Genomic DNA, 12,186 nt, shown 5'->3' on the forward strand with positions numbered 1-12,186 from the left:
TTAGACCCATCTTCTTGTCCCATCCAAACAAGGTGATATCCACAGCCGGTGGATCAGGCTGGTCTGCTGCTTTCCATAGCAGCACCTGTAGGTGGGCACGTCTTCCATGAAGGCGCATATTGCGCTTTGTAGGAGGTAGTGCCTTCAGTGCTGGGGGCCTTTTGCGCTTTCGGGAAATTTCATCCAAGGTTACAGAGTTCCTCTGATTGTACAGAGCCAGAAAGAAAGCCCTTGTTGCTTTTGTGATCTGTAAATCTGTGGCTTCTGCCTCTCCAATACAGTTGAGAAGCTTACCAGGTATGACTCTCATGGCCTTGAGTGCACACACCTTCCCCTTCCCGACAGGATATGAGGTGGTATCACATCCCGAAAGAGCATGCATGGCCATGGAACCACATTGGTCACCCAGATTCTCTGCAGTTGCATTTATGCTGAGAACAGTGCCATTCCATTTTTCCATCTGTAGGTTAGTTGTGATACCAGCCTTCCAACACCAATAAACCATAAGCACAAAGACATCTGTGTCATCACTAAGAATGTGAACAGTTGAAGCACCATGTCTGACAGCATCTAACATGTAAGATATAAGTGATATATCGGCCTCATCATGAGTGTCAATGCTGTCAGCTTTACTGACCATCATGATCTTACTTCCTACATTGAAAGTACACAGGAGTTCGCTCAGCCTTTGTTTGTTGTGCTTGTTTTTCAAGACTTTGTCTCGACTAGGTAGAGGTGTAGTCAATGAGAGCTTGTACTCTGTGGAGCTCTCTCCTGCTCTTCTATGTCTCTCATGGTCCTTGGCAGACACCTGCAAATATCTGTCAAAGATGACAAAAGTTTGGGTGTCGTAACAATTAAGCCGACGTCCCATGCTGGCTGCAAGATCTGCCACTGTCCCAGATGATGGCCAAACTACGTGATAAATGAGCTGGGATGCATCCACAATGACAACATCTGGTGGCTGGGGATTGCAGACTGGAATTCCGAGCTGCTGGACAAGCACTGACTTATTGCCCTTTCGGAGGCATCCATTGTCATCAATGATAGACAAGGGGACTGGGCTAAGCTCATATTTGAAGAGAGAAGAGAGCTCCATTTTTCTCTGGCCTCCCACCACCAACAGTCGAGCAAATAATGACTCAAGGTAACAAACAACCCTCCCACTGACCTTTATTCCCCTTTTTCTGGAACTTCATAGTCACTTCCTTGTTAGAGATGGGTGTATGAAATGCCCCCGGAAGTGATGAAGAAAACTTTTCACACATAGCCTGGCCAATCTTCAGCTTCTTGCACATTCACTTTTTCATCAGCCACCTGTCCATTTATGATATGGTAGAGCAAAGTGCTCTCTGTCATGAGTGGATTTGTGTTTTCCCAAAGCATCCTCACAATTTTAGAGTGGTCCTCAGCATCCAACTGCCGTCTTGCTTCATCCTCCTCTTTGTGTCTTTTGGACACAGTCTTCTCTGATGCTACAGTATCACTGTACATATCATCCAATGACTGAGAGAGATGTGAACATATGCCAAATGATTTGATCCAAACTGCAACCTGCTCAGGGTTGGTTGAAATACCCTTCATGCCCCCTGCTCCCTTCCCTTGTCTGATGTATGTCTGCTTCCCAAACATATCGGCACTCACTGCAGGTGCACCATCTGCATGGCGGCACACATGACTTCCGGCAAGAAGGTCATCTTTTAAAAAGGAAGGAAGGTGCTGCATTTCACGTAAATGCCAAGTGATCCATCTAGCATAGTGGTGATGACCAGCAGCAAAAAAATAGGGTAGTATCTCTTCAAGGCAGTGTTGTTGCAGCAGCCAGTCACCCTCCCTCTCTGCTCGCCAGAATCTATGTGCAATTAAGGTTGGAGTGATAAAGCAATCCACCCATAATCGGCCTGTTGGGTGCTGTCTTGCCTTTTCCAGGAATTCCAGTATCTGCTGATGACTCTATTCTCCCTCCTTTAAGAATTCATGAAGCAGAGCACACATAACCATACGGAAGGCTCGCATGGCCTTTGGCCAGGCCTTTCCATTGAAGATAGATGCCAGGCCGCCAAATGATGCACCTACCAGCTCCTCAAGGCCTGTTGAATTCATCAGCTCCCCAATTGAGCCAATGGATGACATCAGGGTGTGCATCATTCCAGGGCTGAGCACCACTGATGCCCATCTCTGTGGGTCACCCCATTTGATCTGGCAAGCAATCTTGTACAGCTGCATGTCAAATGTTATATGACTGTAGCTCATGCCAAGCCGCTTGAGAGATGTGTCCAGGTATGTAATGGTACGGAGCACTGTATCAGGATGAGCAGGACGAGCAATGGTCTAAAGACACTTATAGTCTTCATTTTAGACACACCTTCATCACTGTGACGATCTTGCACAACGTTGTAGGCCGACCAGTCCAGGGGAAGAGGAGTAGAATGGAGCTGACAGAGCCAAGCAGCATCCCTCCTCTGTGCTCTAGAAACCCTCTTTTGGATGCTCTCTTGGACAGTAGCTGTTCTTGGCATTTCTTTCAGAGCAGGTGGAGTCAGCTTCTTAGGACCTGTATAATGTTCAATGGCAAGACTGCTGTTAGCTACCGGACAGAATTTCTCAGCTTGGAGCTTTGTCAGACGGGGTACTTTTAGTGATGTAATCCCACCGTCTGGAGTCGTCACTCCAGGGAACAGGATCCCTGCAGGATTTTGCACAAACTGACTGGCCATGGCATGTGTTGTGCGGCAACCATTGGGTGTGAAGACTACAAGATCAAAATTATCACCCCAACTGTGAATAGGGCCAATGCAACTCTCCAGTCCTAATACCCGCAGGTACTTATCTGCATCATCTGAGGCATATTTGGCAGCTGACTTCCGGAACCGGAGGACCTCATCATAGGTTACAACAAGACCATGCTCATTTAGTTTCCGAACCAGTTCTGAACTACCATACTTATGATGAAGTTTTACAGCTAGCCCCAAAGTTGTCTGATTCCAGCTTTTACTGATGTGCTGCTGGATGCATTGAGCGTGTGAGTGTGAGTGCTGGTTTGGTCACCGTTTCTTCCCTGGACACAAGACTGGAGACAAGTCTTAGGAGAGTTGGACTTGTATCTTGAATGACCCTTTCATGCGTAAAGCTGCCAAGGTCGTGTTCACGAGGCAATGGAATATTCTGGACCTCTGCCCGCACTTTTCTGACAACCTTGTTGACATCATCATCGTCGTGATTGAAGAGGCCAGTTTGTCCTACTAATTTGAGTGATTTACCTATGTACTGCCTAAAGCCAACAATCGTCTGGCATCCTTCAACTCTCAGTACAATAACGGCATCACCATTTGCTTCCGGCACAAATTCCCAGAATTAGCTACAAAAACATCATGTAACTCGGAGACGGTCCAAGTCACTGACTTGTTTGCACTCATGTGGTCTATGACCGAAGCTAGGCAGCTGTCAACTGGTTTACTAGCAGTTGCACTTGAGTCAATAGGTACCTTCCTGAAAGCATTGTAACACTAGGAGTGATACTGAGCATCAGCTGCAGGTAGGTCCATGATGCCATTCACCCGTAGCTTCACAACTTCTGCCCAATCCTCCTGCCGTTCATCACATTTAGACAAAATCACATCTTTGAAGGATGGAAGGCCTGACCTATCTAAAGTCTGACATTTTTTAACTGGATTCCACCTGTTAGGATTTTTAGAGTCTTTTTCTTCACAAATCTTCACAAATCACAAGAAGTCTGAATTTTTAAAAAAGAAGAATACAAAAATTTTAAATTATGGTAACTAATTTTAGAACACCAGATTCACCCACAAAATTGATCTGAATAGAAATTCACAATGTACTGAACAATACTGTCATTAGAACTCTGACCACCTTTTATCTTAATGTGAAAACATAAGTAATTTCAACATTAAAATGTCAACATTAAATCCCTTGACTGACTTTTGTACGAATATTAAGGCGATATAAGAATATAAAAAAATTTGCAAGGTGAATTTGCTCCCTTGCTTTACAACATACTTATTATAACTACAACAGCTTATTTGCAAAAAAACATGACTGGACCTCAAGAAATGTAAACAAATTGAGGTTATCAACATTCACATCAAAGAGCAAGAGTTCTTGTGATTCTGAAATGTGAGAATATTGTTTACCATGAAAATAGCCTAAAATTTTGTCCGAAATTAATAAAAAATGTGTCTAAATTTATCCAAATTTGTTATAGAATTACCATTTTGAAGTCTGAAAAAGCCAGAAATGAAATCAGCAGCCTCTAAAACCTCTAAAACCCACACATATTGTAGAAATTGGCCATACAGTGCAAAATATGTGGTCAAAAAGGACTATTAAGCTAATAATGCTAATTATGCTAATTATCCAAATTGCTCAACATATGCAAATTAGCATCCGGCAGTTTCTGTATGCTGGGGACCCATACTTCACATTTCTGCAATAAAACTTTGGTGTACTCAACATTTCCGGGTTCATAATGGAGCTCTATGGGCTGGCTACTAGACTAATTTGATAATACCTAGAATAACAAAATCAACTGCGGGCGGCAGATGCTTTTCCTATTTGGCGCCTAAACTCTGGAATAACCTACCTAACATTGTTCGGGAGGCAGACACACTCTTGCAGTTTAAATCTAGATTAAAGACCCATCTCTTTAACCTGGCTTACACATAACATACTAATATGCTTTTAATATCCAAATCCGTTAAAGGATTTTTAGGCTGCATTAATTAGGTAAACCGGAACCAGGAACACTTCCCATAACACCCTATGTACTTGCTACATCATTAGAAGAATAGCATCTACGCTAATATTTGTCTGTTTCTCTCTTATTCCGAGGTCACCGTAGCCACCAGATCCAGTCTGTATCCAGATCAGAGGGTCACTGCAGTCACCCGGATCCAGTACGTATCCAGACCAGATGGTGGATCAGCACCTAGAAAGGACCTCTACGTCCCTGAAAGACAGCAGAGACAAGGACAACTAGAGCCCCAGATAAAGATCCCCTGTAAAGACCTTGTCTCAGAGGACCACCAGGACAAGACCACAGGAAACAACAATCTGACTTTGCTGCAGCCTGGAATTGAACTACTGGTTTCATCTGGTCAGAGGAGAACTGGCCCCCCAACCGAGCCTGGTTTCTCCCAAGGTTTTTTTCTCCATTCTGTCACCGATGGAGTTTCGGTTCCTTGCCGCTGTCGCCTCTGGCTTGCTTAGTTGGGGTCACTTCATCTACAGCGATATCGTTGACTTGATTGCAAATAAATGCACAGACACTATTTAACTGAACAAAGATGACATCACTGAATTCAATGATGAACTGCCTTTAACTGTCATTTTGCATTATTGACACACTGTTTTCCTAATGAATGTTGTTCAGTTGCTTTGACGCAATGTATTTTGTTTAAAGCGCTATATAAATAAAGGTGACTTGACTTGACTATCTGAAGCCACCAAACCTGCCTATCATAGGATAAAAAACACGAGTCTTAGTAGGGTTTGAATTAAAATGTAGTAACTTGCACTAATCAATTGCTCAGTATCAAGTGTTTCCAAGGGTGTGTTTTTCTAAATGAATCAGTGTTTTGAACAAGTCAGTTAAGTGAATGATTTGATGATACACTCATTCAGACAGACAGATTTTTTGGTTCCTGAATGAATCAGTGTTTTGAATGAATTGGTTGAGTGAGCAATTCAGTGATTCACTCATACTGACAGGTTTTTTTTTTCAGAATAAACCACATGAAAAAAATAAGCACAACTGGTAGCAAGGTAACCAAAGTTACAGAAGAAAGGGTATCTGCACACTGTGAAAGTATCGGTTAACTGCCCCAATGGGTCATGGAGTTATAATGGGAGCTGCATTGTTCCCCCTCTCTTGCTTGGCAGGACAGGAATGGTTTCCTGTGTTTGTGTGCTTGTCTCATACATACCTCTGTGACACTGCATGGAAAAAATTAACCTCAGTCTGCCTTATCTCTAGTAAGGTAGAGAGAAATAAAGATCTAGAACAAATACTTTTCTGAAATGATCCTGTTTAATGTGTAGATCTGTTGGCTGTTTTGGGTATAATGAAGGGAGATTTCAGTGGTCTCAGAGTCCGCGCAGCTGTTAGTGATTGAATCAACAATATTTTATTCTTTAATGACAACTCCTGCACTGTTGATTGCTGTATGGCCTGATATTTACATATTGTACCAAAAATTATCTGTGTGAATGATTTCTTAGTGTTTTGCTCATAGGGAAATGTACAGCTCTGCAGTACAGTATATTTCACACAGGCAAACACACACATGATGGATATTAGGTTGTAGTGCCCTCCTGGCACTCTATACCTCTCATGTGCATACTAAATCTTTCAACATTCCCATTTACTGTATGTGTACAGTGACTTTTGCATTCTTTTTCATATACACACATTTCCTGAACTTCACTGGGGGGGGCTGCAGGACATTATGTTCAATGTGGGAGTATACATTTGTGTATGACACATGACAGAAAAAAAGAGTGAAGGAGAAAATGTGGTGTCGTCTACCGGTTCTCAGAAGAATCACACTCAGTCAGGGGTTTCTCTCAGAAGAAAGGACTTTATTTTATGGAAAACAAAGCCGAGAGTCCTTGCAAGGAATCTCCCGAATGTTATTTGGCATTTCCTTATATACACTATATGGGGCGGTTCCACATAGTCAAACTTTTCCTAACGTATACATTTTAGTTACTCCCTAGAGAGTTGAGACCTATTCGTAAAGAAAAACCCATTGTATGTATTTTCCAGATGTTTCCTGTCAGGATGTTTTTCCTGCAGACAGGCACATTCTACCCAAGCTATATGTTTATAATGGAATCAGACATATATACATATATGTGACTAGGTTTAACGTGATTATACTTGACTGATACAAATCTCATTAATAAAAATCTTCCACATATTCTCCCCTTTGAGACTTAGTAAGTCTCACATTTGATTATTCTTATCCAGAGTGCTACTCCATAATCCAGTCATATTAGTTACACTACCTAGTGACTAAATGAGTCACATTGTATTATCACCAGTGACTAGATTATGAAATTCCACTCTGAGGGATTACTGGACCAAACATCTCTCTCCTTATTTGACGAGGAGGGAGTAAAAGATCCAGTCTCCCTGGTTCCTTCTTTAATAGTACACAATGTTATAAGCGTGAGCGTGCAATTGTATGGAAGTAAAATAATGACTTATGTCTTTGAAACAAAAAAGCATGCTGAATAGCACTATCTGAAAAAATAATGCATTGAATTAACAGTACTTGCATTTTAATGCCTTGTATTTCCAGGGCTTGCATCTTTAGGTCCTGAAATTTAATATAGTTGTTCGTTTAAGCTGTGAATATTTCAATTAAAAATATTTCACACACTTTTTCATAATTAAAAAATCACTAATTCATATTCACGTTCCAGAATTCACTTCCAAAATATTAAATCGGTTAAAAAATATGATGTATAATATTCGACAGGCAAATTTCGGTCCATTTTATTTCACTTTCCAAATTCGCTTCCACAAATTCAGTGGTTAAAATTCGGCAGATAATTCGCCCTTTCACATCCGGGAGCTGCAGGAATAGCAGTAGAGCACAGAGGCATAATCTCCAACTGCTGTCAATTGCTCACCAGCAGGTGGTGCAAGCGGCTTCTGATGAAGACCAAAGCAACAGGTGGATTAAGTAATACAGTTACAAAAACTGATCTGCAGAAATTAAGCAAGCGCTAAGTAGAAGTTTTGATTATCGGGGCATGTGGAAAAGCTGATTGTGCGTATGTTTATTTCAACCTCTTTGCTGTTACCAAGTAAGCAGCATTCAAAGGAGATTATAATGGTGTTTTACCCAACGCTTGAATTACAGAACTAACATTACATCTAAGGAAGACACATATTGCTTTCGGTTGTTTAGTTTCCGTAACTTTGTGTCATGGCTTGTGCGTCGCTGTGCTGTAGCCTAATACTGGGGATCCCCTCACGTCACACTCCAGGATTCCCCAATGACGAGTAACGCTTCTCAATCAGCTAATAGGCTACTGCGATATAAGACCTCAGAATACATTTTATTGATGATTATGCAAACTATATAGACAGTTAAGCAGATGTAAAATATGAACGAACGCTCAAGGTTTCACGCGGTTTCCCTCAGAAATCTGTTAAAGAAAAGAAAACAGTGACAGCGATTAAAAGACAAAACTCACATCTTACTGATGATGCAAACTATATACAGACTGATGAGGATATGAATGCAAGTTACGGAACAAGAAAAAGTGCATGTTATATATATATAAAATAATTTATTTAATTTATTTAAAAAATAATTAATGAATGAATAAGGGGCCATTCACGTATCGCGCCTAATAATGCATGGAAAAGGCTATGCGCGCCGCTTTCTCCTTTTTTCCAAAGCGCTCGGGCAGAAGCTCTCCTGAGGCTAAGCAACAATGACCTGCTCTCTCCATGAAGACGCGGAAATTTCAGCAAAGGATAAATGGGTTTGCAGCACAAAAGAAAAAAAATCGCTTTCAGTAGCTCTGCTACTAAATTTATTTCAAAATGGCAATCCATATACAGCTATGATCAGCAGTTCCTTCATCTTGGCTGAGCTTTCAACGTTTACGGGAAAGGATGAAGCTGAATGTTTAGTGCTTGTCACATGACCCGCGGTGCGCTTGCGCCATTCTGAAAGATGAGATGTTTTTAACTCGATGCAGTGCGGACACGTCTGGAAAAAACGGGCGCGTCGCACCGCGTGCGCGTCGCTTCCATTATGAGCGCGCATACCGCGCGCCTACATTGGAAATAACGAACTGGAGCATGCAAAAGACGCGATATGTGAACGCCCCCTAAGAACTGCGGTCTTCTACTTCAAATATGCCGTGGAGAATCACAGAAAGTGACCGAATTCAAGAACATTGTTGCGGCATCTCTCAAGCAACGAATAAACACGGCTAACTTGGAGAATGCAGTGAAAACTCCTCTTCTCGTGTCTGCCCTAGACCCTCGGCACAAACATCTCAGGTTTCTCGATGAAAACATGAGAGAAGTAAGAAAAAAAACACTTTTTTTGAACATTATCAGAACATTTTCCTTGATGCCAGTGGTGCGGATGCAGCCGCCACGATGAAGAAGATGCAATGCCCACTCGTTGGAAAAGGCTGAGCCAGTTCTCCAGCGATGATTACAGAGAGTCCAGCCGAGACGAGTGGGAACATTTCTTGCTGGAGCCATGTATTCCATGTATTCCACCAGATGAGGATCCCATTTAGTGGTGAAACGAAAACACGAAGCGCTTCACAAAAATTATTCGCTTAGCACACCATTATTTGTGAGTCCCGACATCGTCTGTGCCGTCAGAGCATGTTTTCTCCGCGGCCGGCCTTATTGTTAACAGACAAAGGAGCCGACTTTCCCCTGATCATGTTTTCATGCCCATATTTCTTAACAAGAACATGTAAAACAATAGAAAAAAAAGCAAAAAAGATTTGCTGACAGTTTAAAAGTTAAGTGTACAATATAGCCTAATTGCTGCAGGCTGCTTTACGTTTTTTCTTTGTTCACTTATTATTATTATATTTTTGCTTTTAATTTGTACTTTTATTTGTTTGCACGCATTGTTAAAGGTTTTCAGCTACAAAACACGATGTGTAATGTTCAAGCTTATTGTGTGTAAGCTTGTTCAAAATGATGAAAACAAATGTTGCTGAAAAATAACGTCTGACTCATTAAACTTAATTTAAATAAACGAATATTCGAATATTCTTTTTTTTTGTGAGCTCAAATATTCGAATGCGATATTTGTGGAAAACGTCCATCCCTAGTTAGTCAGTCTTGTATCTAGCAATGTACTACAACTGTTGGAACATGAAAACCCTTTCCAGGGATCTTTAATATGTAAATAATTGTATACTGTAAATATATGAAGGGAGGTATTGGCAAAATCTCACCTGTAGAAAATCACTATGAGAAATACAAGATTAAGAATTTGACTGTGTTATTTAAAATTTTAATTAAAACACATTGGACCTTTTAACCCAGTCAGTGGAATTGTCAGACGGTCCCTTGGGTGCGGTAGCACGTCAATAATTTCTTCAGTTTAAATTTTCAGAATATACCTAGATTGTTTTTAACTCATTTTTTTATGTTAATATAAATTGGTTGCATATTGTTAAAACTAATCATGGTATTGATATCTTTGTGTGACTGTCGACTTTATAGATCAGCGGTAATGGAAATCAATTATAAAGAAAATGCAGCGCATTGGATTCTTTTTGACCCAATTTGCTTGCCTGTATATAGTTTGCATAATCATCAATAAAATCTATTCTGAGATCTGAGGTCTTATATCACAGTATTATTTGACTGAGAAGCGTTACTCGTCATTGGGGAATCCTGGAGTGTGACGTGAGGGGATCCCCAGTATTACAGCTCAGCGACGCAAAAGCCATGACACAAAGTTACGGAAACTAAACAACCGAAAGCAATATGTGTCTTCCTTAGATGTAATGTTAGTTCTGTAATTCAGCGTTGGGTAAAAACCATTATAATCTCCTTTGAATGCTGCTTACTTGGTAACAGCAAAGAGGTTGAAATAAACATACGCACAATCAGCTTTTCCACATGCCCCGATAATCAAAACTTCTACTTAGCGCTTGCTTAATTTCTGCAAATCAGTTTTTGTAACTGTATTACTTAATCCACCTGTTGCTTTGGTCTTCATTAGAAGCCGCTTGCACCACCTGCTGGTGAGCAATTGACAGCAGTTGGAGATTATGCCTCTGTGCTCTACTGCTATTCCTGCAGCTCCCGGATGTGAAAGGGCGAATTATCTGCCGAATTTTAACCACTGAATTTTTGGAAGCGAATTTGGAAAGTAAAATAAAATGGACCGAAATTTGCCTGTCGAATATTATACATCATATTTTTTAACCGATTTAATATTTGGAAGTGAATTCTGGAACGTGAATATGAATTATTGATTTTTTTAATTATGAAAAGGTGTGTGAAATATTTTCAATTGAAATATTCACAGCTTAAATGAACAACTATATAAAATTTCAGGACCTAACGATGCAAGCCCTGGAAATTCAAGGCATTAAAATGCAAGTACTGTTAATGCAATGCATTATTTTTCAGTTAGTGCTATTCAGCATTCTTTTTTGTTTCAAAGACATAAGTCATTATTTTACTTCCATACAATTGGTTCAGCATTTGCCTGTGGTTATCACAGTTATGTATAAAATACATAGATTACATCAATAATTGAATATCACAAGATTATAAAAGTTGATCTTCAGCTCAGATACCTTATGTATCGTAGAGAGCCTCCCTGGGCCGAAGTTAAACTGGCACTTATATCCAGGGAATGGTTCACCTTTAGACATCTTCATCATCCTCGTTAGAGTCAATAGAACTATCATCAAAAGTTTGCTCATTTAAGTTCAGTTTGTTTAGCCATCCTTCATAATATTCCTCCAGACTCCTTTCAGTGATCTTTTGTCGATTATTTGGGACTTTTATCACTTCCATTTGCTTAACAGTAGCATTGACGATTAATGATCTTAATAAAGGTAATACACAGCAAAATAATAATCCTCCTATTAAAATGGCAACTCCTAAAAACATTCCCAGTTTAGTGAACCATGCTCCCCATGCTCCAAATTTCACATCAAGCCAATCCCAAATGTGTTGGTCTCTTCCGGCATTTGTTGTAATTTCATTTCTTAATTTTTTAATTTTTGTCATAACTTCACTGAAAGCTCCTCCAGGGGCAGTGTTATTTGGGATAAATGTACAACATTGATCTCCAAACATAACACAAACTCCTCCCTTATTACTTGTTGCATGCACTTGGTCGCCTAATAAGGTTAACGCCTCATCGGTATAATTAATGAATCTTTGTTGATTGTAATAAATATAATTAATCCACTCTGTATTTTTGTTTGGTGTGATCCAAACCAGGATTGACTCAAAACCTCCTTTTATTTCATTTCTGGCCTTGAATTTATTAGGAATTCCTCTTGGCTGTCCAATTGAGTCTAAATATACATTGGGGTCTGGCTCGTATCCTCTTTTAATTCTATTGTCTTCCTTGTTTGTGTTCTGTTCTGTTCCCCATTGTGCCATGTTAACTTCTTGAAGTAGTCGTACTCTTACACATA

At 40.3% G+C, this 12,186-nt stretch overlaps 1 pseudogene; it reads right to left on the reverse strand.

Moving 5' to 3' along the window:
- Positions 1 to 12,186, reverse strand: part of LOC132109476 (heat shock 70 kDa protein 12B-like) — a 45,859-nt pseudogene that overhangs the window by 13,641 nt on the left and 20,032 nt on the right.

The sequence above is a fragment of the Carassius carassius genome, chromosome 2, assembly GCF_963082965.1.
Source record: "Carassius carassius chromosome 2, fCarCar2.1, whole genome shotgun sequence".
Taxonomy (NCBI): Eukaryota; Metazoa; Chordata; class Actinopteri; order Cypriniformes; family Cyprinidae; genus Carassius; species Carassius carassius.